Source organism: Bos indicus, chromosome 3 (assembly GCF_029378745.1).
Source record: "Bos indicus isolate NIAB-ARS_2022 breed Sahiwal x Tharparkar chromosome 3, NIAB-ARS_B.indTharparkar_mat_pri_1.0, whole genome shotgun sequence".
NCBI classification, from domain to species: domain Eukaryota; kingdom Metazoa; phylum Chordata; class Mammalia; order Artiodactyla; family Bovidae; genus Bos; species Bos indicus.
The window spans coordinates 57023339-57047713 of record NC_091762.1 but is presented as its reverse complement, the minus strand read 5'-3'; the positions used below and the strand labels follow the sequence as shown (position 1 = coordinate 57047713).

The 24375-nt window shown below is 44.4% G+C and overlaps 1 long non-coding RNA gene across 1 annotated transcript in view; it reads left to right on the top strand.

Annotated features, from left to right (window-relative positions):
• LOC139182206 (uncharacterized) overlaps positions 1-21379 on the top strand; it is a 55610-nt gene extending 34231 nt beyond the window's left edge. The window contains exons 2-3 of the long non-coding RNA XR_011565818.1: positions 12854-13023; positions 20235-21379. This is a non-coding gene — a long non-coding RNA (uncharacterized lncRNA). The remainder of the gene's footprint in view (positions 1-12853; positions 13024-20234) is intronic.
• The last annotated feature ends 2996 nt before the right edge of the window (positions 21380-24375 follow it).

Here is a 24375-nt window from a genome sequence, read left to right as displayed (position 1 = left end):
ATTTCTATGGACTGAATTTCTAGGATTGCTATGGGCTGCATTGTGTCCTTTCCAAAATTCATATGTTGAAGTCCTAACCCCCAATATGCAGAATGTGTTTTTGCAGATTGGATCTTTAAAGAGGTAGTTAAATTACTGGTTACCAATGGGAAGAGGAAAGTGGAGAGGGGCAAGATAGGGGTATGGGATTAAGAGATACAAACTACTATGTATAAAATAAATAAGCAGCAAGGATATATTGCATAGCACAGAGAATAGAGCCATTATTTTATAATAACTTAAATTGAATATAATCTATAAAAATATTGAATCACTATGTGGTACACCTGAAACTAATATAATATTGTAAATCAACTATACTTTAATTAAATAAAAAGAGGTAGTTAAATTAAAATGAGATCATCAGGGTAGGCCCTAATTCAATATATCTGGTATGCTTATATGAAGAGGAAATTAGGTCACAGATATGTACAGAGAGAAGACCATGTGAAGACATAGGAGAAGATGGCCATTTATAAGCCAAGAAGAAATACATTAGAAGAAACCAACCTTGCTGACAACTTGATCTCTGACTTCAAGCTTCCAGAACTGCCAACAAAGTGGATTTTTGATGTTTAAGTTACCCAGCCTGTGGTATCTTGATAGGGTAGCCCTAGCAGACTAATACAGGTGGTTATCCAGACTTAACCTGCTGATAACCATTGGTTTCAGAGTTTTCTACAAGGGATGCTGCTGCCAGGCACTCGTGGTGATACCTTCCCAGCACCCTCATGCCTTCTTTGTTCCCTGGCCCAGGTTTGTATTTCCTTACACTCTAGGCTGAGGTTTCTCAGGCTTTTGTCATGACACAATCACCTGTGGAGAGTCCTCAAATACAAATACCTAGATCTCACTCCCAAAGATGGCAGTTTAGTAGGTCTCAGCAGGGCCCAACAATCCTTATTTTTAGAAAATTGTCCTAGGTGATTCTGAGGCCCCCAGAATTGAGAGCCAGTGCTCTCATCTTCTGTCCTAAAAGGCCCGACTGGCTGTGCCCTGAGATGGGATGGCCAACGTTCCTCTGCTCTTTATTCTCAAAGAGACTGAAACCCCTCATTTAGGGGAGACTTTTGGGGATGTGTATGACCAATTTTTAATAGAGAGGTAGCCTAAAGGTGTTGAGGGCAGATATAGGACATCCCTGGTTCAGGGGCCTCTCCTCTATATGCAGTCCCCTTCTCTGTAGTGACTGACTTTTACAGCCTCTTAGATTTGTCCATGTGCCAGGTGTAGGAGATAAAGTTGATTCTTTTTTTTCTCTGTACATCAAGAATTGAAGAAAGAAGAGCTGGTGGGAGGAAGAGTGAAGTCAGGCACTTAGGGATTGCAAGGCTGAGATCAGTGGAGGTGATTGAATGACGTGGTTAATGGGCAGAATAGGGTAGGAAGGGTTGTTGGAAGAGATACTGATTGTGAGCTTTATATCAAGAACTGGATTTTTCTTTGCATCTCTAGTGCCAAACAAGGAGTTGTGAAAAAGACTGGATGAATGCATAAAAGAATCCTTGCGTGAGAAGCGGTATCATGATACCAAGTGCCTGGGAGTTCTTCCAACCCCACCTTCCTGGAGGCATTTATGTTTAGCTCAGGGTTTGAGAATGAAAGGGAAGAAAGGCCATTGAGATGAAGGAAGAGAATGAGCAAAGGCACAGAGCTATGAAACAACCTGATGGAACTCTGTGTTTTTGAACTGTGCCATCCAATAGAGTAGCCACTAATACATGGCTATTTAAAACTAAATTAAATGTAAAATACAGCCCATTAGATATGCTAACCGCATTTCAAGTGCCTAGTAGCCACAGATAGTAGCTGATGGCTACCATATGGACAGGTATAGAACATTTCCTTCACTATAGGAATTTCTGTGGGACAGTGTCCTTCCAGGGTGACATAGAGAGGGCAGCACAAGTTGAAGAAATAGGTTGGGGTTGAAAGGTCCAAAGAATCTTTTATAGCACACTTAAAAACTCAGACTTGATCCAGAAAGCAATGGGCAGCTACTGAAAGAGTATTTGTTTCTTAACTGAGATAAAATTTATATAAAATTCACCATTTTAATCCTTTATAAGCATGCAATTCAGTGGCATTAAGGACAGCACATTGTTGTATAACCATCACCATAGCCATCTTCAGAACTTTTTCATGACCCCAAGCTAAAATTCTGTACCAGCAAGGGATGCAGGGATCTTGTTTATTGAAGAGAAAAGACACTAGTTCTTTGGAGTCCCCAGGGCTGTGAAAGATCTGTGACTCCAAAGGGTGAGCTGAGAAAAGAAGAGAGGGCCAGGGCCACAAAACAGAGGCTATTGATACAGACTCCTATCTAAGGTATAGGGCCACTAAGGAAGACAGAACCCTGGCAAGGAACTCATGGAATTAAAATGAACTGTTTACTCACAGTAAGGAACATTTCCAGGGTAGCTGATTCTCCCAAGCAGGAAGTTTTTCCATGCTGCTTCCTATTTTCCCAGGCGTTTAAGCCCCAAAGAAGATGGACTTGGAGAAATTCATTCACACCTACACCCACACAATCAGCCCTACACTGTGAGTAACCTGCCTTATAAACTGGCAGCCTGCACCAGGGGTCAGATCAGATCAGATCAGTCGCTCAGTCGTGTCCGACTCTTTGCGATCCCATGAATTGCAGCACGCCAGGCCTCCCTGTCCATCACCAACTCCCAGAGTTCACTCAGACTCACGTCCATCGAGTCAGTGATGCCATCCAGCCATCTCATCCTCTGTCGACCCCTTCTCCTCCTGCCCCCAATCCCTCCCAGCATCAGAGTCTTTTCCAATGAGTCAACTCTTCGCATGAGGTGGCCAAAGTACTGGAGTTTCAGCTTTAGCATCATTCCTTCCAAAGAAATCCCAGGGCTGATCTCCTTCAGAATGGACTGGTTGGATCTCCTTGCAGTCCAAGGGACTCTCAAGAGTCTGAACCAGGGGTAATCTCTTCTTAAGCAGTCCCATTGGAAGAAACTTTCTGAGTTCTACCTCACAGAAAGGACAGCAGCAATACAAAGTTACTCAAATTTTGTTAATAACACTTTTATTCACAATAACCTTTTAAATGATTTCCTATAAAAATGTAAATTATTTTCTCTGCTGTTATTATGAGCAATATTATAACAACAATAAAAGAGCCTTAAAAATGATCTGATTTCACATTTTACTCCAAAATGTAGCCAGGGAGAAAGGTCCTCGTGACTGTGGTGTCTGGAAATGTAGATTTTCAATTTGCAAATATTTATGGCCTCCGAAGGACTGATTTAGTTGGTCAAGCTTAAAGAGAGGGAGACTTGTTGCAGAAATTGGGATTATGGGTAGGTCTTCTCTTTTGGAGAGTTTGAATTTTAAAAGTAGTTATTCAAAGGTTGTCCCACATATATTTTTGTTCAATGGTTTGTATAAACTAGTTTAGTTAATCGATCCAGCTTATTTATATTAAAATGATGTTATTCTATTGGTTTCACACCAGCCCCTGGGAGGTCGGAAGAGTGAGGAAATTTCATATTCATGCACAGAGCCAGAAACAACTAAGAGCGAGGTGGAAATGGAAACAAAGAAACAAATATTCCAGAGCAGGACTTGAGGATGGATGGAGATGGAGTCAGAGTCAGCCAGAGAGCTCAGTTGTCCCTTTGCAGAATTCTGTGCTTCTCCCCCGTATCGTGATCCAGGAACACAGGGTTCCCAGGCAGTAGGCGTAATTAGTCCCTAACTGAGAGTGCACTTTGCCGTTTTTCTTCGCGCTCTGTGCCTTTTGAGGATCTCGCTGTGATTCTTTTGTGTTCACCTCAGTTAGAGCTCAACTCACGTTGACTCTTAAGAGACCAGAAAGGTTAGCAGTCTCTCCTGTTGTCTTGCCTGTAGCCTCTGTATGAAACTTTCAGAATTAAGCTCAAACTTTGCCTCTCTCGTAGGGTTATACCTTGTCTACCCGTATGGGAAGTATCTGTAGGCAAGGAGTTTTAGCCTTCCTTTATTTTTGATAACCTCAGAACTGATAAGGGAGACCCGGGTTCGATCCCTGGGTTGGGAAGATCCCTCGGAGAAGGGAACGGCTACCCACTCCAGTATTCTGGCCTGGAGAATTCCATGGGCTGTATAGTCCATGGAGTCGCAAAGAGTCGGGCAGGACTTAGAGACTTTTCACTTTCAGAACTGATGGCTCTGACAACCGGGCTCTGAATATAAAGTGTTTAACTGGAAGACCAGCAGATGGCGCCATTTGTCATTTATTGACACCGCGTATAAAAGCGTGTGGCATGGCTTCTTGCCTCTTTAATTTGAGTGGTATTATAAGTAAAATGTTTTCAACTGTTTATTATGCATGAGCCAAAATTCTATGAATGTGTAACATTTTCTCCTGTATTTCCCTTTTTTATAACATCATTTAAATTCCTTATTAATAATTTAAAAATGTTCTGGATTTTAATCACTTTTCTCATCACTAAAATATCTGATGAAGAGATTTTTTTCCCCCTGCTGAAGGTGAGCTAGAGGAAACCATCAGCGGGGAAGGAAGAAGAAAATTTCACTCTTGACTCGAGCTCAAGGCCTCTCTTGCACCGCTTCATCTTTTCAGTTTGAGTAGTATTTATTTAATTAATAAAAATATCTGTTTTGTACAGGTTTCAGAAATCCAAGGCTCGAATAGGCTGCCATTAATAAACCAAGTTTTTTTATATCCAAGTTTAATTATGGTGGTGTTTGTTTGATAGCTTGTTACTGTAAATAAAAGAGATAAAGGCAGCCCTTCACTGGAGTAGCTCGAGAGCTGTGAAATATGTACCTAATTAAAACTATTGGTGTAAGAGGCTAATAAAGTACATGTGCCTACTAGATGTCTTATTCTAATGAATCTCGGCTAATTTGCTTTGACTGATGAATTTCGGTGTTAGTGGTAGGGGCTGAATAATTATGAAATTTATCACAAGATACAAGGACTCATTAAGGATTACTCAGGTTGAGTTAGAGGAATGTTTTCTTTGTCAAGAACACAGGCCTTGACCAATGTAATTAGGCAATGCCAAAGAGTAGCCAGATTCCAATCCAAGCCCCAGAGAATGTTCAAGGCCGGGAGGGGAGCATGTTTCCGGCAGGGGTGGGGATGGGGGTGGGGGTTGGGGAAGTGGAGCCACGAGAGACTCAGTTCTGAGAGAAACACCTGTATGGGGCTCGGGCCTGAATTTTAAATAGAAGCTTTCACTGTGCACAGAATTCCTCATGGAAGGATCTAAGGACAATGACTCTCCTCTCACTCTTTTCTTGTAAACGTTTTCCCACCCTTCATGAGGAAAAAGGAGTGCTCGCATTTATTTAGCAAAGACACTGCTTGCTGCAGGAAGCCCATTCAGCTTCAAATTCTTTTTTTTCTTCTTCTAAGTTTTAGCCTTCTGAGTCTCCTGACTTATTAGTGAATCTGATTTTCTTAAGTCCTGAGTGGGAGACCCCAAAACCCGGGCCATGATTAGAGCCCATTTGGCCAGTCTCACATAACTACTTACAGATTGGCCAGGAGGTTAAAACACACACACACACACACCATCTGTTTGAATTTGAAGTGGAAGATACTAACTGTTACAACGTGTGCTGCTGGCAACACAGAGAAGAGCTATCTTCCCAACCAAGACCTGGACATTCTGCTCCTCACCAACCAGGAAGCGGAAGAGAAAGGAGGACACCCCTAGATACCTTCCCACAGGAAACAGAGGCAGCAGAACAGCTACCCTCCTGAGGGCAGGCAGGAGCCCAGCTCAGGAGATGAGAGCCGTGGATGAAAGGTCACTGTGAGGGGCCTGGCTTCAGCCTCTTCTTCTGGGGGCCAGAAGGAAGTGGGGAGCAGGGGTAGGGTTTGGGAAGGAGGGATAGCAATGCTCCAGTAAGCGACACCCAAGCTGGAAGCCTTGTCAAACAAATGGAGACCTATTTACCCTCAGCGTTTCCCGCCCCCCGCCACAGTAGAGAAGGCTTTCCCAGGGCTGCACGGGGGCTTCACATCCTAGCACATGCCAAGTAGCTTCAGTTGTGTCCAGCTCTTTGCAACCCCATGGACTATAGCCTGCCAGGCTCTGTCTGTCCATGGGCTTCTCCAGGCAGGAATACTGGAGTGGCTTGCCATGCCCTCCTCCAGGAGATCTTCCCAACCCAGGGATCGAACCTGTGTTTCTTATGTCTCCATTGGCAGGCTGGTTCTTTACCACTTGCGCCACCTGGGGGGCCCTTTCATGTCCTAGACCCCAAGGCAGTTATATTGTGAGGGGTGTTCTCTTGTTCACATAAGAATAAAGAACTATAAACTCTATGACATCAAACCAGATATGTATACATACGTAAAATGTAAATACACATACACATATAAATATCTGCTTCTAAATGTGACTTAAAATTAAAACAAACAGAACTTCAACTTGTAGGTGTTTTACAACCAAAGCTTTCAAATAAATTAACTCTTTGTTTGGTTTTTCTTTCCAAAAATAACTTCGGCACCAACTTTTTCCAATTTTCCTTCCCTTTGAAGGGAAATGTCAGGCATGATATTAAGTGAAATGTAAACCTTCCTGCCAAAGAGCAAAACCTATTAGAAAACGTGTTGAATTTTGTAATTATTGCTTTCTAACTCAGGAAGGCATCTCTTTTCAGAAAAGGAAACACCTCTTGATTCAGGATAAGGCAAAATGATACAGGTTTTAATGTTTCCCCTTCTCCATCCCTCCTTCTTCCTAACCCTTTGGCTTAAGTAAAGTGATAATAATAATAAATACTAAGTGCCTACTGTGTGCCAGGCACGGTACTGCTGCTGCTGCTAAGTCACATCAGTCGTGTCTGACTTTGTGCGACCCCATAGATGGCAGCCCACCAGGCTCCGCCATCCCTGGGATTCTCCAGGCAAGAACACTGGAGTGGGTTGCCATTTCCTTCTCCAATGCATGAAAGTGAAAAGTGAAAGTGCAGTCGCTCAGTTGTGTCTGACTCTTAGCGACCCCATGGACTACAGCCTACCAGGCTCCTCCATCCATGGGATTATCCAGGCAAGAGTACTGGAGTGGGGTGCCATTGCCTTCTCCGAAGGCACGGTACTATACAGTGTTAAAAAGGGAAAGTGTTAGTCACTCAGTTATATCTGACTCTTTGTGACCCGATAGACATTGCCTCAGAGAAGGCAATGGCAAGCCACTCCAGTACTCCTGCCTGGAGGATCCCAGGAATGGGGGAGCCTGGTGGGCTGCTGTCTATGGGTTGCACAAAGTCGGGCATGACTGAAGTGACTTAGCAGCAGCAGCAGACATTGCCTGCCAGGCTCCTCTGTCCCTGGAATTCTCCAGGCAAGAATACTGGAGTAGGTAGCCATTCCTTTCTCCAGGGGATCTTCCCAACCTGGGGATCGAACCCAGGTCCCCTGCATTGCAGACAGATTCCTTGCCATCTGAGTCACCAGGAAAGCCCCTTACAGTGTTACGTAGTCCTCAAAACAACTCTAAGAGGTCGAGACTATCATTGCTTTCATTTTATAAAAGAGGAAACTTGTGCATGCTAGCTGATAGCATCTGCTCCAGGTCCCACTGAGTGGTGGGTCAGCCTCCAGTGGAGTCTATCTGTCCACCTAACCACTAAACAATGCTGTCCTCTGATAGAACTATGCTGTTAACCTTGAGAAACTTCCAGAACTTCACCACGGTTTTTCCTTCCCACTTAACTGGAAAGGATCCATCACATTCATGGCAGGTCTGCAGGGTCAAACGAAAGCATAGAGGGTTGGCTTCCGTTCTGAAAACTTTGCTTGAGTGACTCTCAGCGGGACAGCGGGAGACGATACGAAAGCTGAGGCTGGGCGTCAACGGCAGCAGGGCCTCTGGTCTGTGTGCTGATTTTCTGTTTGGAGTTGGTTAACAGTTCAAGTGTCAAGGATTTGAGAACCTATACTGAGGGGCCTGAAAAAAGTCCCCAAATAGATCTACCTGCCTCCTGAAACCTCACCCCCTTCCGTGATTTATATACACTGCTTTGTCTTTTATGGTTTCCTGAGTTAGTCGTCTCAGGCTAAAATTTGTGTGTTATAAGCCTCAGCATGCATGATTTCTTAGGTTTTTAATTACAAACTGTAGTTTTGACCTATTAAATCATGTGTGAGGTAAATTTACCATAATAAAGCCCTATTAACCCCCTACAATTAAGAATTTACAGTTCTTTTGCTGACCTTTTTTTATTGAATTTCCCAGGAGGACGCTTGTACAACTGGTTGTAAAGAAACTTTTTAGCCCATAACCAGCAACAGTAGAGTGAGAATATGACTTAGGAAATAGCTTTGTGTGTGGAGCCAGACTTCCTGTTTTGGGAAACAGAGTCTCCTTGAGCACTGGTGACACCCTGTAAGACAGGCCCTGTTTGCCCTGTTTTATAGATGAGTAAACTGAGGCACAGGAATGTGATGTAAATTGACCAAGGTCACACAGCGACTGAGTGGCAGAGCCATGGCTTGAACTAGGCCACCTGGCTCCAAAATGCATGCTCTAAACTAAGTCCATGCACTGCCTCTTTCAATAAGAAGGAGGACCTGGGGAAGAGGAGGAGAAGGGCATAGAGCATCCATAAGCCCCCAGCACTGTTCTGTGATAATACGTGTGTTAGCTCATTTATTCTCACAGCAAGTCTATGAGGGGGTGCCCTTATCCCCCTTTAATAAACGATGAAACTGAGGCACAGAAAAGCTAAGCAACTTACTTGCAGTTCCATAGCTTGTAGGTGGCAGAAACAGAGCATAAGCCCAGGCAGGGGACTGCGGAGAACCTGCTGTGGCCCCCAGGTGACACCGTCTTGCCCTCTCCATGTCTCCCACCTCCCAATCCCACCCCAAGCCCCTCCCACGGGACCTCAACCTTAGCCAACCTGCTCCCCTTCCCCTCTCCAAATCCACTCCACGCTTTCCAGCCCCGGCCCTTGGCCACCCCTTTCTCTTGACCTGTGAGGCTCTCTCTGCTCCGAGACTCACAGGCTTGGGTTTGCCTCCTGCCTGTGCTGCTCCTCAGCTGAGCTGCTCTCATCCCGTGAGGCCTAGCTTCCTCCTGGGTGATGGAGGTCAGTCCCCCTCCACAGCCGTGTGGTGAATTTCTGGGTGATGCCTGTCAAAATTGATATGCATTAAGTGTTCAAAGAGAGACAAGGCTTTTGCATTTCTTATTCCCTGAGCTCAGCTCAGGTCCTCTCCTCTGCAAACTCTGCGCGCGCAGTGTAATCAGCTGGCCTCCGAACCCCACAGCCCTCTGTCTCTATTTAGCAGTATTCACTGCTTGCTTAGTATTGTGGCAACTTCTGTGTGTGTCTGGCTTTCCCACTAGACTTCGAGGTTCTCAGGGTCAGCGACTGTGTCTTATTCATCTCCATGTCTCCAAATGCAACACTGGGACCTTGTGCATACAAATACTTTCAAAATTTTTGGTGAATTCATTGAAAAACAATGTGGCAGAAACGTGGGCTACAATCACTACATGCTACATGTGCCAAGTGTCTCTTTCAGGAAGGCTGGGGTCACTCCCACCATGGGCACTAGAAAGAAATCAGGCCACCTCCCGCTTCATCTGTTGCTATGCTCTACCCTCCACTTCTCAAACCACCAGCAGCTTTCCTGAAGGAAGCCCTCCTTCCTCCATATTCTTGCATTGATCAGGAGGCCCTGGCGTCTCCAGGCTGGGCCCTGTGAGTCCCATGGGTGATGGAGTAACCCTCCGTTATTGACTGGAATGGTGGCAGGTGTACCACACCTGCTTCTCTCCCAAGTCTCCCTCAAATGTCCTTCCCAGGCCCGGAAATTCTGACCTATAATTGTAGATCAAAACCACTGTCTTGCAGAATGTTCTAAGCTGACAATGGCATAAGACACACCATCCACGGTGCTATGCATTATTCCCCGCACCCCTTGGCATGCCTTGTTTGGCAGCTTTATAGCAGAGAACAGACCAAGAAGGACTGGAACCTGGAAGTAGCATCTTTGACCGGGGTGCAGATGTGAGTGGGGTGTAGGGAGAGGATTGTGTTAGCCAGGAAGGCTGGGATGCGAATGATTTGGGTGAAGCTGAGAGTCCTAGATGAAGCATAAGAAGAAGATGGGTAGTGATGAGGGGGACCCCAAAAACCCTCTGCTTCCTGATTGAGCTTGGAGAAAATGTGGGGAAGGCCCTGCTGGATTTCCAGCTAGTTGTTGATGGTTACCCTGCAAAAGAAGAAATTCAATCCTCGTGTAACTTAAAGGACAGAGGGGGAGAGAGGCAGTGTACTCCGGCTGCTAAAAGCTCTGACTCTAGGGCCATGGAGACACAGATTTCGATCTGGCTTTGCTGGGGACTAGCTTGGTGACCTGGACAGGTCTTTAACTCCTCTGTACTGCCCTTTCCTTGTCTATAAAATGGGGACATAAACAGTAACACTCCCTGAGGTTCCCAGAAGGATTAAAGGAGATGCAGCAGGGTACGCACTCAGTAAAGACAGCCAGTCCTGTGGAAGGAGGCAGCCTTTGCCACTCTCAACATCTGTGCCTGAGTTTCACCATCAAAGTGCCAGACCAGTCAGAAGAGCAGAGGTCAAGACCAGGCAGGCTCTGACTGTGGCCCAAAGAACCCTCCAATGTCAGTTCTGGGAGGATCCCATCCAAAGTGGTTATCTTATTCAGCCCTGCCTCTAAAAGGGGAAGAAAAATACCTAAAGAGATCGTATAACTTAGCCCCCATATAGCTGTGTCCACACAGGAGAGGATGTACCTGAATTGGGCTTCCAACAAGTGCATTGTGCCTTTAAGTCAGAGGCTTGGGAGCACAGGCTCCCAAGAGTCACAGGTTCTGTGAGGAAGTGTGGGGCATCTTCCAACCCATACCCATCACCATCCTCAGACCAAAGGCTGACAATTCCACACCCTGCAGAAGGAGAAGATCCTAGGATGGTAGATTGTTTGCAGTTTGCAGTTGACTCTCTCGAGTGAGGACAGTCTCTAGGTATTTAGATGCCTCTTTCTGACCTGCGTCTGCCTTGTTTTCTTCCCATGTTGGGTGGAGCTCCTGCCCCGCTGCGCTGGACTTGCAGATTTTTCTGCCCACCCTGCTCCTCTGCCCTCCCTGGTTCCTGTCAGGGACAAGCAGTGACTGAAATTATCGATTGCATTCGTTCATCTTCCTACTGCGCTGCATCCTGACTGGATCCCAACCTCAGGGCCGAGGTTCATCACAGCATGCTGGTTTTCTCTGCTTAGGAACCACAGGGTCTCCTGGGAATGTCATCAGGGAAGACAGAGCACTTGGCTGGGAGTGAACTCGGCTTCCCAATCCTGCTGCTGTTCCTGAATCCAGAGAAACAGTGAAACACAGCCAGTTTCTCTAAAGGCAGGCCCATCCACTTGGTCCACAATAAAAGAGATAGTCTTGGGACTTCCCTGGTGGCCCAGTGGAAGAGAATCTGCCTGCCAATGCAGAGTTCGATCCCTAGTCTGGGAGGATTCCACATTCCTTGGAGTGGCTAGGCCTGAGCTACTGAACCTGTGCTCTCATTTCAGTTCAGTTCAGTTGCTCAGTCGTGTCTGACTCTTTGTTATCCCATGGACTGCAGCATGCCAGGCCTCCCTGTCCATCACCAAATCCTGGAGTTCACCCAAACCCATGTCCATCGAGTCGGTGATACCATCCAACCATCTCATCCTCAGTCATCCCCTTCTCCTCCTGCCCTCAATCTTTCCCAGCATCAGGGTTTTCTCAAATGAGTCAGCTGTTCACATCAGGAGGCCAAAGTATTGGAGTTTCAGCTCCAGCATCAGTCCTTCCAATGAACACCCAGGACTAATCTCCTTTAGGATGGACCGGATGGATCTCCTTGCAGTCCAAGGGACTCTCAAGAGTCTTCTCCAACACCACAGTTCAAAAGCATCAATTCTTCAGCACTCAGCTTTCTTTATAGTTCAGCTCTCACATCCATACATGACTACTGGAAAAACCATAGCTTTGACAAGATGGACTTTTGTTGGCAAAGTAATGTCTCTGCTTTTTAATATGCTGTCTAGGTTGACATCTATTTGCCATGAAGTGATGGGACCAGATGCCATGATCTTAGTTTTCTGAATGTTGAGCTTTAAGCCAACTTTCTCACTCTCCTCTTTCACTTTCATCAAGAGGCTCTTTAGTTCTTCTTCACTTTCTGCTATAAGGGTGGTGTCATCTGCATATCTGAGGTTATTGATATTTCTCCCAGCAATCTTGATTCCAGCTTGTGCTTCATCCAGCCCAGCATTTCTCATGATGTACTCTGCATATAAGTTAAATAAGCAGGGTGACAATATACAGCCTTGATGTACTCCGTTTCCTATTTGGAACCAGTCTGTTGTTCCATGTCCAGTTCTAACTGTTGCTTCCTGACCTGCATACAGATTTCTCAAAAGGCAGGTCAGGTGGTCTGGTATTTCAATCTCTTTCAGAATTTTCCACAGTTTATTGTGATCCACACAGTCAAAGGCTTTGGCATAGTCAATAAAGCAGAAATAGATGTTTTTCTGGAATTCTCTTGCTTTTTCGATGGTCCAGCGGATGTTGGCAATTTGATCTCTGGTTCCTCTGCCTTTTCTAAAACCAGCTTGAACATCTGGAAGTTCACAGTTCACATATTGCTGAAGCCTGGCTTGGAGAATTTTGAGCATTACTTTACTAGCGTGTGAGATGAGTGCACTTGTGCGGTAGCTTGAGCATTCTTTGGCATTGCCTTTCTTTGGGATTGGAATGAAAACTGACCTTTTCCAGTCCTGTGGCCACTGCTGAGTTTTCCACATTTTCTTGTGTTCTAGAGCTTGTGACTTGCAACTACTGAGCCCACATGCTGCAACACCTGAAGCCTGTGCACATAGAGGCCATGCTCCACGAGAGAAGCCACTACAATGAGATGCCCACACCTCTGGTCGCTGCAGCTAGAGAAAGGCTGTGTGCAGCAATGAAGACCCAGTGCAACTAAAAGGAAGTAAGTAAAATAAATAAATAAAGAGACAGTCTTGATCCTCAAGCTCCAGCTCCAAAGTTCCTCCAAATCTTCATTGTCTACTTTCACAAGAAACCTCTCTGGGAATGTTCCCTCCTAGAGTAGGGAATAATTCGGAAACACAAGGATGAAGATGTTGCTGTTTCTTAAGAGATAACAAAAGCATCACGTTGGGTGTAATTATGACTGGACTTATTGTAAATGCCTTCCCAATTTACTAGATCTCTTAAGCTCTCCTGCCCACCCTCATTTATTTCCCAGGATTCTTCGTACTGAAGTAATGTGCCCGATTATTGCATAACATTCTGTGGACAGACATAATATTGTAGAAATAATTTAATTGGCGACTTGTAATGAAAAGAGAGCTGGGTAAGTCGCTTGGGTTGCAATTTCTCTATATAGTTTTACATGGAGGGGGATAGTGCTGTTGACGTGAATAGGCTGATATTGATTTCATTTAAAATTTTCAACATCTGAATGATGTGAGCAGTGATCTGTGGGAAGACACTGTAGAGTGGTCGGCATATCCCCTGCTAACAAAATACCATTTTCAAAGGATTTTTCTATTAGCATTCACAAAGAGATTGAAAAGGGTTAGGAGAATGTTAAATTTTTTACTGACCAAAGAAATATGAATTACCATCTTCATTTTACTCTTAATTAATTGAGTTATTGGAGCTTATATAATCCTCTGTTAAACACCTGAAAGAAAGCAGGCAGGAACCTGGAGGTATTGTATAGAAGACTTTGTTTTCTAAAGGTAGTGACTTCAATGACCCCATGAGAGAGTCCTTAGACTCCCCCTAGAAATGGATTTCGAATGCGGCAGTGACTCCTTAATGCTGCCCCATTAATGAGTTCCAATTCAGTGGTTCTAAGTTACCATCATTTAACAAGAGGAACACAAATTAGATTTTCAGACTTTCAGAGATGAGTTTCTCATGGTACCCAAGTCCAGTTTGGATAAAGAAAAGGTTGTGGGGGTGGGGGTGGGGGACAGACTTTGGGCCAGGACCTGCCTGTTTTTTTTAATAGAACCTAGATGGCAACCTGGGGTCGCTGACTGGGCTGTACTTCCTGGGAGGGAGGGTTTGGGGTGTCTTATCTTGGAGAGAGGTTTCTGGGATTGTAAACTCGGGCAGTCTGTCAGGTGACAGCTCTTGCCTTCCTGCCGGCCTGGGAGTGAAAGAGGACAGCCCAGGGCACAGCGCCAGGTGTGAGCGGCCAGCCGATCCCCCGGGTGCAAAGGCTTCTCTCAAGCAGCTCAGCCATCCTGTCTTTCCAGAGCCTGGGGCTCACTGCTGCCTTGAGGAATCAAAGAGACTTGAGGGAACACACAGAGCGGGGCCCTTTGCTGAATCACCACTGACAGGGGTGGTAGAAAGGCCCTCAGAAGGTATGTCCCCCTGGCTGCACATTCTTCTAGAAAACCAGCCACAGCTGGGCCTCTTTCGGCTGTAGGACTCCCTCGCCTGCCCAATCAAGCAAAGGGGGAGTGTCCACCTTGGGACAGGAGGCCTAAGTTGGAGAACCTGGCCCTGTGCACACCAGGAAATGGAGAGGGGGCCCCTGGCTGCTGCTCCAAAGGGAATGAACTGATCTCGGATTCAGTCCTGATGCTGATCTAGGGGAGAGGAGCAGAGTGGAGAAGAGGCTGGAGAGGAAGACAGGACACGGGCTCAGGGCTCAGCCCAAGGACAATGGGAAGGTATGAACATGTTTTATATCAACAGAGACACATTGTCCTCAAACACATGCAGATGTGTGCACTAAACGCACTGCCAATACTTTTATTAACATTCTTAGCACATAATCTGGATTGTAAAGCTGTCGTTTCCGTGGAACTCAATAAAGCTGTATTCATTTTGAATAGAAAAGATAATTCTGTAAACTTAAAAAAAAAAAAAGGAACTGGGTTTCCCATCGCTGACACAGACATTCAAAGAGGCAACTCTAATGCTGACAGATACCAGCGGGGCCCATGCCTGGGCCCAGGATTCATCTTCCAGACTGTGCCCTGTCCCAGCTTTCATTAACTTCCCAGTTGTGTCACAGGGTGGGTGACAGACACAGAAAATCTACCAGAAGTGCTTCCTCAGGAAGCCTTCCACCAACCTCATACTCTGTAACACAGCCACCCCCAGATCATGGCTGCCACCAGGGTCTCCTCCAGCATCCTGTGGCCAGCCTGGTGTGCCCATGGTCAGAAACAAGTCTTTGGGCTAGCCACGGCCTCCAGAAAGTGCCAGTAGGTCATAGTCTAAAGTTGGGATGAAAGTGGGATGGTATAATATGATGTTAAATTCAAGGACCCAGGAATTCTTCCTGGTCTGCCATTCAGTCTCACTCCAAGGAGAGAGGGAGACTGAGGGAAAAGAGCAAATGGAATGGGAACTTATACTTTATTAGGAGCCAGCATTACGGCCTCTAAAGCAGTCTGAGGAATCTGGAATGCTGGCCTGGACCACATGGAAGACTGGGCCCTCCTACCTGCCCCCAGACTATAGAGGGCTAGGAGTCTGCCCTCCGACTATAGAGGGCCAGGGGTCTTCCCCTTCCCCCCTCAGCACCCAGGGTCCTGCTTGGGAAACTACTATTTGAATGCTACCAGGTCGATCCATTGCACAGGGAGCAAAACCAGGGGGACCAGAGAGACAAAGTGAGCTTGTTCCCAGCGTGGGGCAGGGAGCCAGCTCACCTTGTCTTGGGCATTAGCCCTGAGCCTGGAAGCCCTGTGGGAAGCAGAGAGAGCATTTAAGGAGAAGGAGAAAGTGAGGGAGAGAGAGAGGGTTGCCACACTGCTGGGGAGCACATGATTTTAGCCAAACTCCTGAATTTTTTAACCTTTTGAAACCAGAAGGATGAGACCCAGTATCCTATATTTGGCTAGCGGACTTTGTATCCCCATTCTTGGACAGGCCACACATTGTTCTGTTAGTCCAGCTTTCATATTACCCAGGACAGTTTATCAGTGTGTCTTAAGGTTGGGAGGGTATATTTAGGGAGAGTTGGGGCAGTTCTTGGAGACAGGAATCAAGGTAGATTGCTTCATTTGTGAGAAAATTATTCCCTTTAAAATTCTCTTTGAATCCTTCTAATTAACTCAGCGGACTGTCTCCAATGACTCTGTTTTTAACACCTGTTTAATAACGTAGTCTCTCTAACAGAGAGTGAACCTCAACTTCAGAACCTTTGATTGACCACAGTAAAAAGCAATAATTTAATAACGTTTGTATTTTTATTTATTAACAAACTCTTTTTATGTAAGGTGAGTGACACAGGTTGCCTTCTTATAATAGTCACATCATGCAATATTTACCAGGGGTCAGGAACTATTTTAAGTGTTTAATGTATATTAACCCACTCATCTAGAGCTAGACATCCTCAAATGTGAAGTCAAGTGGGCCTTAAAAAGCATCACTACGAACAAAGCTAGTGGAGGTGATGGAATTCCAGTTGAGCTCTTTCAAATCCTGAAAGATGATGCTGTGAAAGTGCTGCACTCAATATGCCAGCAAATTTGGAAAACTCAGCAGTGGCCACAGCACTGGAAAAGGTCAGTTTTCATTCCAATCCCAAAGAAAGGCAATGCCAAAGAATGCTCAAACTGCCACACAATTGTACTCATCTCACATGCTAGTAAAGTAATGCTCAAAATTCTCCAAGCCAGGCTTCAGCAGTACGTGAACCGTGACCTTCCAGATGTTCAAGCTGGTTTTATAAAAGGCAGAGGAACCAGAGATCAAATTGCCAACATCCGCTGGATCATTGAAAAAGCAAGACAGTTCCAGAAAAACATCTATTTCTGCTTTATTGACTATGCCAAAGCCTTTGACTGTGTGGATCACAATAAACTGTGGGAAATTCTGAAAGAGATGGGAATACCAGAACACCTGATCTGCCTCTTGAGAAATCTGTATGCAGGTCAGGAAGCAACAGTTAGAACTGGACATGGAACAACAGACTGGTTCCAAATAGGAAAAGGAGTACATCAAGGCTGTATATTATCACCCTGCTTGTTTAACTTATATGCAGAGTACATCATGAGAAACGCTGGGCTGGAAGAAGCACAAGCTGGAATCAAGATTCCCGGGAGAAATATCAATAACCTCAGATATGCAGATGACACCACCCTTATAGCAGAAAGTGAAGAGGAACTCAAAAGCCTCTTGATGAAAGTGAAAGTGGAGAGTGAAAAAGTTGGCTTAAAGCTCAACATTCAGAAAACGAAGATCATGGCATTTGGTCCCATCACTTCATGGGAAATAGATGGGGAAACAGTGGAAACAGTGTCAGACTTTATTTTCTTGGGCTCCAAAATCACTGCAGATGGTGACTGCAGCCATGAAATTAAAAGACGCTTACTCCTTGGAAGGAAAGTTATGTCCAACTACATAGCATATTTAAAAGCAGAGACATTACTTTGCCAACAAAGGTCCATCTAGTCAAGGCTATGGTTTTTCCTGTGGTCATGTATGGATGTGAGAGTTGGACTGTGAAGAAGGCTGAGTGCTGAAGAATTGATGCTTTTGAACTGTGGTGTTGGAGAAGACTCTTGAGAGTCCCTTGGACTGCAAGGAGATCCAACCAGTCCATTCTGAAGGAGATCAGCCCTGGGATTTCTTTGGAGGGAATGATGCTAAAGCTGAAACTCCAGTACTTTGGCCACCTCATGTGAAGAGTTGACTCATTGGAAAAGACTCTGACGCTGGGAGGGGTTGGGGGCAGGAGGAGAAGGGGTAAACAGAGGATGAGATGGCTGGATGGCATCACTGACTCGATGGATGTGAGTCTGAGTGAACTCCGGGAGATGGTGATGGACAGGGAGGCCTGGCGTGCTGTGATTCATGGGGTCACAAAGAGTTGGACACGACTGAGTCACTGAACTGAACTTAACTGAACCCATTTAATCCTCAAAAGAATCCTGGATCACAGACCTATTATTATTCCCATTTTATAAATGCAGAAACTGAGGCAAAGAATGTATAAATTGCTTGCCCAAGTTCACCCTGTTCATAACTGGTGAAAGCAGAATTCTCATCTAGGCATTCCCATTCAAGAGTATAGGTGTAGGGTAGAGGCTAGTCCCATATTGTCTTGATCCTCCAGTCAGTGGCCAAATGGGACACATTCTGGGTAAGTTGCATGTGTCACCTCATTTGGGCATAAGGATGAACTCTATCCCCCAAATCAGAGCTCTGGACAAGTCCAGTTGGCCAAATTCCAGCCACAAGACCTTGGTCAATCCCTCTCTCTGAGCTTCTGTTTCCTTGTGCTTAACATGAAGGCTAGTAGTAACATCTTCCTTGCTGGGCTGTTGGAAAGACGAATGCAGCTTAAACAAATGATAGAATGTCAGGTCTGTCCTGCTCTAAATAGAGGAGAGGACGTGATGTCTGCAGACAGAGGACCTGGCTCAAACACAGCCTCCTTCATTTACTATCATGAGACCCTGAGGGGGTCCCCACTGAGAGTCTCATTTGTCCTGTCTGTGAAATAGGAATTAAAACGGTATGGATCTCAAAGAGATTTATTCTATATGCTGTTAAAGAACCTTTAGGATCAGTGAACTGTATCCTTGGTTGAATTATTTTCAGAAGTAGAACTGAATAGTATTGTGTCACTGACTTTGAAAATCTCCACAATTTAAAAGTATTTTTAAAATATTCTTCATGTTATAAAGTACTAAATATAGCTAATGAAAAGAAGAATCCCCCATTAACACTTTGGTGTATGTCCTTTCTGATAACCACACACAGTGATGCTAAATTTTTCAAAATGAAAATGAGATCATATCAAATATACAGTTTTTAAACTTCCCTTTTCACGTAAGCAGGTTCTGTTTTCTCTTGTCTTGGTCCATGTCTCTTCCTGAGAAGCAAACTTTTAGGTGTTTCTGATTGGGAGATACTGAGGTTTAAAATGGCAGAGTCTAGTTCTTTAGTTCTGAAGATTGTAAATGAAGGGTCTTATGATAGCTGTCAAGAGCCATTAGTGTAACAAGATATCATTCCAAAGTCAGGAAAAAAATCCTTTTGTCTATATGGGGTTTGAGCCCTTTGCATATTTGGGGCCTCATCAAAGGGGAGGTTTGAGATAGTCTTTCTTGTTTTCCACATAAAACTCAGAAAATTGCTTGATTTAAAACAACTCCTCTCCTCTCTTCCATCTGTCATTTCTGAAACATTTCTCAGAAAGTGTTAAAAGTAATGGTGTAACAAACTGTGAGGTAGTAATAATATTTTAGGTAGACAAAAATGCATCCTGCTAGAAAAATAAAGACACAGCTATAGTCAGTGACCATGGAAAAGAGAAAGAGATGTTGCTTCTGGTCTCAATCAATCTGATCTTATCTAATTTAAAGAGTTAATCCGTTTGGAATTTTGTAATTGTTCTAAGGAGAATCAGCAGAGACATTATGTTAGTCTAAGCATGTTCTGTTGTGACAACAACATGGGCCTTTAAGGATTTTTTAAAAATGTCTTTTATTTTGAAAGTTTTTCCCGTATTTGAAGTCTTGCCTGGTGGCCAAACCCTGGTGTTCTGTGGCTCTATGGAAACACGAGCTCACCTCCTCCTCTGGGTACCCCACTCTCTCCGGCTTTAATTAATACCGTACAATAAAATTCCTACTCCCCAGCCAAACCACCATCGGCTGTAATCTTGTCAGCTCTCATAAGCCAAACAGAAACACACACTTTTTCTTGTTGTTGTTCAATCGCCTGCATCTGCTATTTAATTTCCAGAGGAACCTCATCTTGCTGCTTTGCGCTCCTTTCCTCCCTTCTGTTTATTTATTTGCTTTTCATATTTTTTTTTTCCAAAGAAGACCACAGGTAACGAGCCATGTGAAGTTAAAACTGAAGATTCTGACGGCAGATGCCTCGGTTTATGACAAGCTGAATACTCTAAATTGTGGCATATGGAGGATGAAGGATTTAAAAAGCTAGCGTGCCATGACAGAGGGGGCTTTACCTGTAACTAGAGTTAACAGTTGAGTGTAGGGCACAGGTTACAGGCTGCATTGCTTCAAAGTATCAGGGCTGAATTTTACTGCTGTTCTTCCTCTGGAAGTGTGCCAACACTGTGTCATGAATGGTGATGTTTGACAATCTCCTCTGTTTAAGGTCTGAAGCAAGTGTGCCTCTGTTCATGGACCACATCTGTAGCTATCTGCCTTTTTTTTTTTTAAGGGCAGTAGAACATCCTTGTGTCTACAAGGAGAGACTGAAGTGTGCATTCAAAGCATCACCATCACTATCACCCAAATCCTCACCCTCAAGTCCTGCTGAGAGAGGACCCGAAGTTCACTCACCCAGCCAGTCCCCGAATACAAAGCAACAAGGCTTCTGTGTTCTATGTAATGATGTTATAATAGCATATTGGTACTTAGTGATCTGCAACACTTCTGATTCTTCAGTGCTAGGGTTTGGTCTCTTTTCTTTCTTCCTCCCTTCCTCCCTTCTTCCCTTCCTTACTTCCTTTTTTGGTATTACTAAATACAAATTATATGTACTGTGATAAAGTAATGAAAATACTTTTTATCTTCCTCGCCAGCAAGTAGAACTCAGTTTGCTGTTGAAAACCTTTAACTGCAAATTCTCCTGCTTTCATGTGAATGGAATTTCAACTCTAATGCGGCATTAATGGGGTTTTGCACTGAATTGCCTTTTGGGGTTTGATTTGCCTTTTAGAGAAGCTGGTGTTTGACTGCATGTTCAAACACGGCATGTATTCTTATGAGCGATGTGAGATTCAAATAAACACAATGAGTGCGTTCATTTTGATGACCTCCCCATCACACATTCAAATAAACACAAATGTTCTCAAATGTATAAAAGCAGCTGTGTTTATGTCAGCGTGCAAAGCACCAGATATATACATTCAGATTCACTCGTCTATCTGGAACCATGTACCTCCGCTCATCGTTAAAAATTTAGTGGAAAATCATGCATGGGGCATGTGTAATGTGCAATTTTCAACCGTATACACATCTCTAAACAAATTTTCTTCAAGCATGTTACTGACATTTGTTTTAATTGAGGATGAAGCCTGGAGAAACTTTGAAGTTTCTGAAAACAAAACAAAGCAAAATAGAAGTTGCTACCAGAGGACACTGGCACATTTACAGTGTTCTGGCAGCATGCGAAGTCACCTTCCCTGATATTCAGGGCAACCTTCTCTGCCTGTCCCTTGCCTTTTCTCTTCTCTTCTCCTCCCCTCCCCACCCCCATCCCCTCCCCTTCTCTCCTCTCTCTTCTTTCCTTCCTCCCTTCCTTCTTTCTTTAGGTTAAACAAAATCGTGCAAAGTTCTTCCACCTTCCCTTCATTTCTTTCTTTGTTCCTTGCTTCTAGTAAAGCTACATAAAATGCCAGCTCAAGAGTTAGCTTTTCCCCTTGTTTGCTTTAAATATCATAAATGTGAGACATGACGAATCTTTTCTTCAGAACCTCAGCTGGAATGGCTCAGGCATTAATGCCGGGTTAAGCTGTACTTTCTGCGTAAGAACCAACTTTGGCTTTGTATGTCAGACTAAAACAACACTTCCATCTTGTACTTCTTCAAATAGAAGAGCAGTTTGCAGGTTTCCAAGAAAATCCCCAGCCTCCATTTTGCTGACAGACAGTAGGAAATAGAAGAAAAATCAACTCTAAAGTTGATTGGGATCTACCTGCCTGCCAGGGACTGTTCTAAACATTTTAAATGTTCTATTTAATTCTCTACCACCCTCTGAGGTAGGTATTGTCACTATACTCATTTTACACACCGGTGGGCAAAGAAGTCTCTTTCTCAAGGTCACCCGGAATCAGTAGGTGGGGCGCCTTACTGGTCTGTAGGCTATAGTCTTTGCGGTTTGTAAGAGAAAATGTAAAGCCAGATATTTACAAGTAATAACTTGGTTTTTAAATGTTAGCAAAAAATTCAAATTTTTAAGAAACTGTCAGCTAAACAAAAGACATCTGGTAGTGGGATTCAGTTCCTGCCAGTGTGCCTCCTCTGATTTAAGTGATCCTGTCTCTAGTTTTTCACAGTCAGAAAACCGACTCTTAATAACTAAGCAGATAAATAGAGAGAACATAGGATTTGGAGACAGAACTCTCATTCACACTGGAATTCTATCCATTTCCAGCTAAATGACCTTGTGCAAGTCACTGGTATTCTATGAGTTTCAGTTTCCTCACCTGCAAAACAGATAATTGCTGTCTTAGGAGAGGTTTTATGAGAATTATGCAAGCTTTATAGGCCTCTTGCAATATTTTAAATAAAACACTTGTAAACTCTAAGCATTATATAATCAGAAACTATTGTTACTATGGTACTACCTCCTTACATCTGAATATAAGCAGAAGGATGGGCACATTTACTGAAGGTTAAGTATGGTAGTCTCTGAGGAGGAGCAGTGTTTGTTCCCACCACTGCTAAAGTGTATAGTACTGGAGTACTGCTGCTGCTGCTGCTAAGTCACTTCAGTCGTGTCCAACTCTGTGCGACCCCATAGATGGCAGCCCACCAGGCTCCCGTCTCTGGGATTCTCCAGGCAAGAACGCTGGAGTGGGTTGCCATTTCCTTCTCCAGTGCATGAAAGTGAAAAGTGAAAGTGAAGTTGCTCAGTCGTGTCCAACTCTTTGCAACCCCATGGACTGCAGCCCACCAGGCTCCTCCGTCCATGGGGTTTCTCAGGCAAGAGTACTGGAGCGGGGTGCCACTGCCTTCTCCTACAACACTTTAAATGTGCCAGTACCAAAGTGGACAAACTTGTGTCCACACTGTGACCTGCAGAGTCTTTTGGCATGCCCCCATTTTATAGAGGAGGACCTTGAGGGGCTAAGAGGTTAAGGAAATTGCTCAAGGATGCAAAATTAGCAAAAAGTACAACTGAAATTCACACAGGTTTCTTTGGCTCCAAAACCCATGGTCATTTTTCTCTCCCTCGTTGACAGCATGTAATATATTAAGCTTCTATCAGGCATTTCAGCTTTAGTGGGAACCATCTTGTCAACATGAGAGTTAGGGTCCTGCTAGAAAAAGCTTAGGCTCTGGAACTATTGATGAAGAATGGAAAACAAACATGATCCAGGGAGCTCAGGGAAGGACAGGGCTGGAAGGAGCCCCACCTCTACCTTTCAGTGCTGGACAAGGGGAATGTGAGATGTTAAGAGGAAGAAAGAGGAAGGAGAGCTCTGACATGCCTGCCACGTGCTCTTGGGAGCAAGCCCCCCACGTCAGTCTTTGTCCCGCTCCCTGCCCTGCATTCAGTGGGGTTGCAGAGCCTGGCATTGCTGGACACACACTGGAAAGTGAGGTTAGTCGTGCTATTTACCCGCTTACTTGCCCACAGATAAAAGCCACACGTGCACATACTGGCTTCATCAATCTGAGAGTGATATTCGGACCTTTTTCTGCCTTGTCCCTGTGTGTTATTTCTCAGTTGGTTCAGAACTCAGGCAAAGAAAGCAGAGGATGCTACCTCATGGTCCCTAGAAGCCCTAGTGCAAGACTGAGGGGATGGAAGAAAGAACTTAACTCTCTTTGGCTTTGGGTAATCCACTTTCTAGGCCTCCTCTAAATGCGCAATATCTCCCGTTGATGTGAGAAACTTTAGGACTGAAAAGATCCATTTTTCAAAGACAAGGCCAAGCAGCTCCATGCACAAGCCCAGGACTCTCTGGCAACACGGGGAAAACGATTCGGCTCTTTGCAAAAGTCATTCGGCTGGGGGAGTCTCCTTCAGGGTAGGAACATTACAATCTGAGGGCTCTTTTCAAGGGGTTGAGTGATCTATGCGGGAGGGGCAGGTCCTTTACCACTAATTTCTGTTAAGGCTCCAGTTCAAATTCTCTTCCAGTCATTAAAGGGAAAAGAAATTTAACATGGTAGGTGTAACAAATATCCAACCCCATGGAATTACAGGATGATGGTTTCCTCAGCAGATTCAACAGTGGTAGCGATAAAAATAATCAATACAAATTAGGGACATGCTTCTGTTTTAATGCACTTAGTAACCAGATCTCTTGTCCTCAAATAAGTCTAAAGGAGAACTGTGTCCTCCACACCAACTTGAATACTATTGTGAAGGAGGTGTGTGTGTGTGTGTGTGTGTGTGTTCCCTTTTCTCTTAGGGATTCTATAGCTTCCTTCATTCTTTGCCTCTCTCATATTACAGAAAGAAGGTAATTTTTCCTGGCCATTTACTAAAGCTCATTAAAGACTGGAGAGAACAAACAATGCTACTCCTCAGAGACTACCATTCAAAGTCACTCTACAATTCTCTGTTCTAATACTTGAGACAAATTAATTATTCCTTAGTGAAAAGTGTATAATTCCTATTCTTC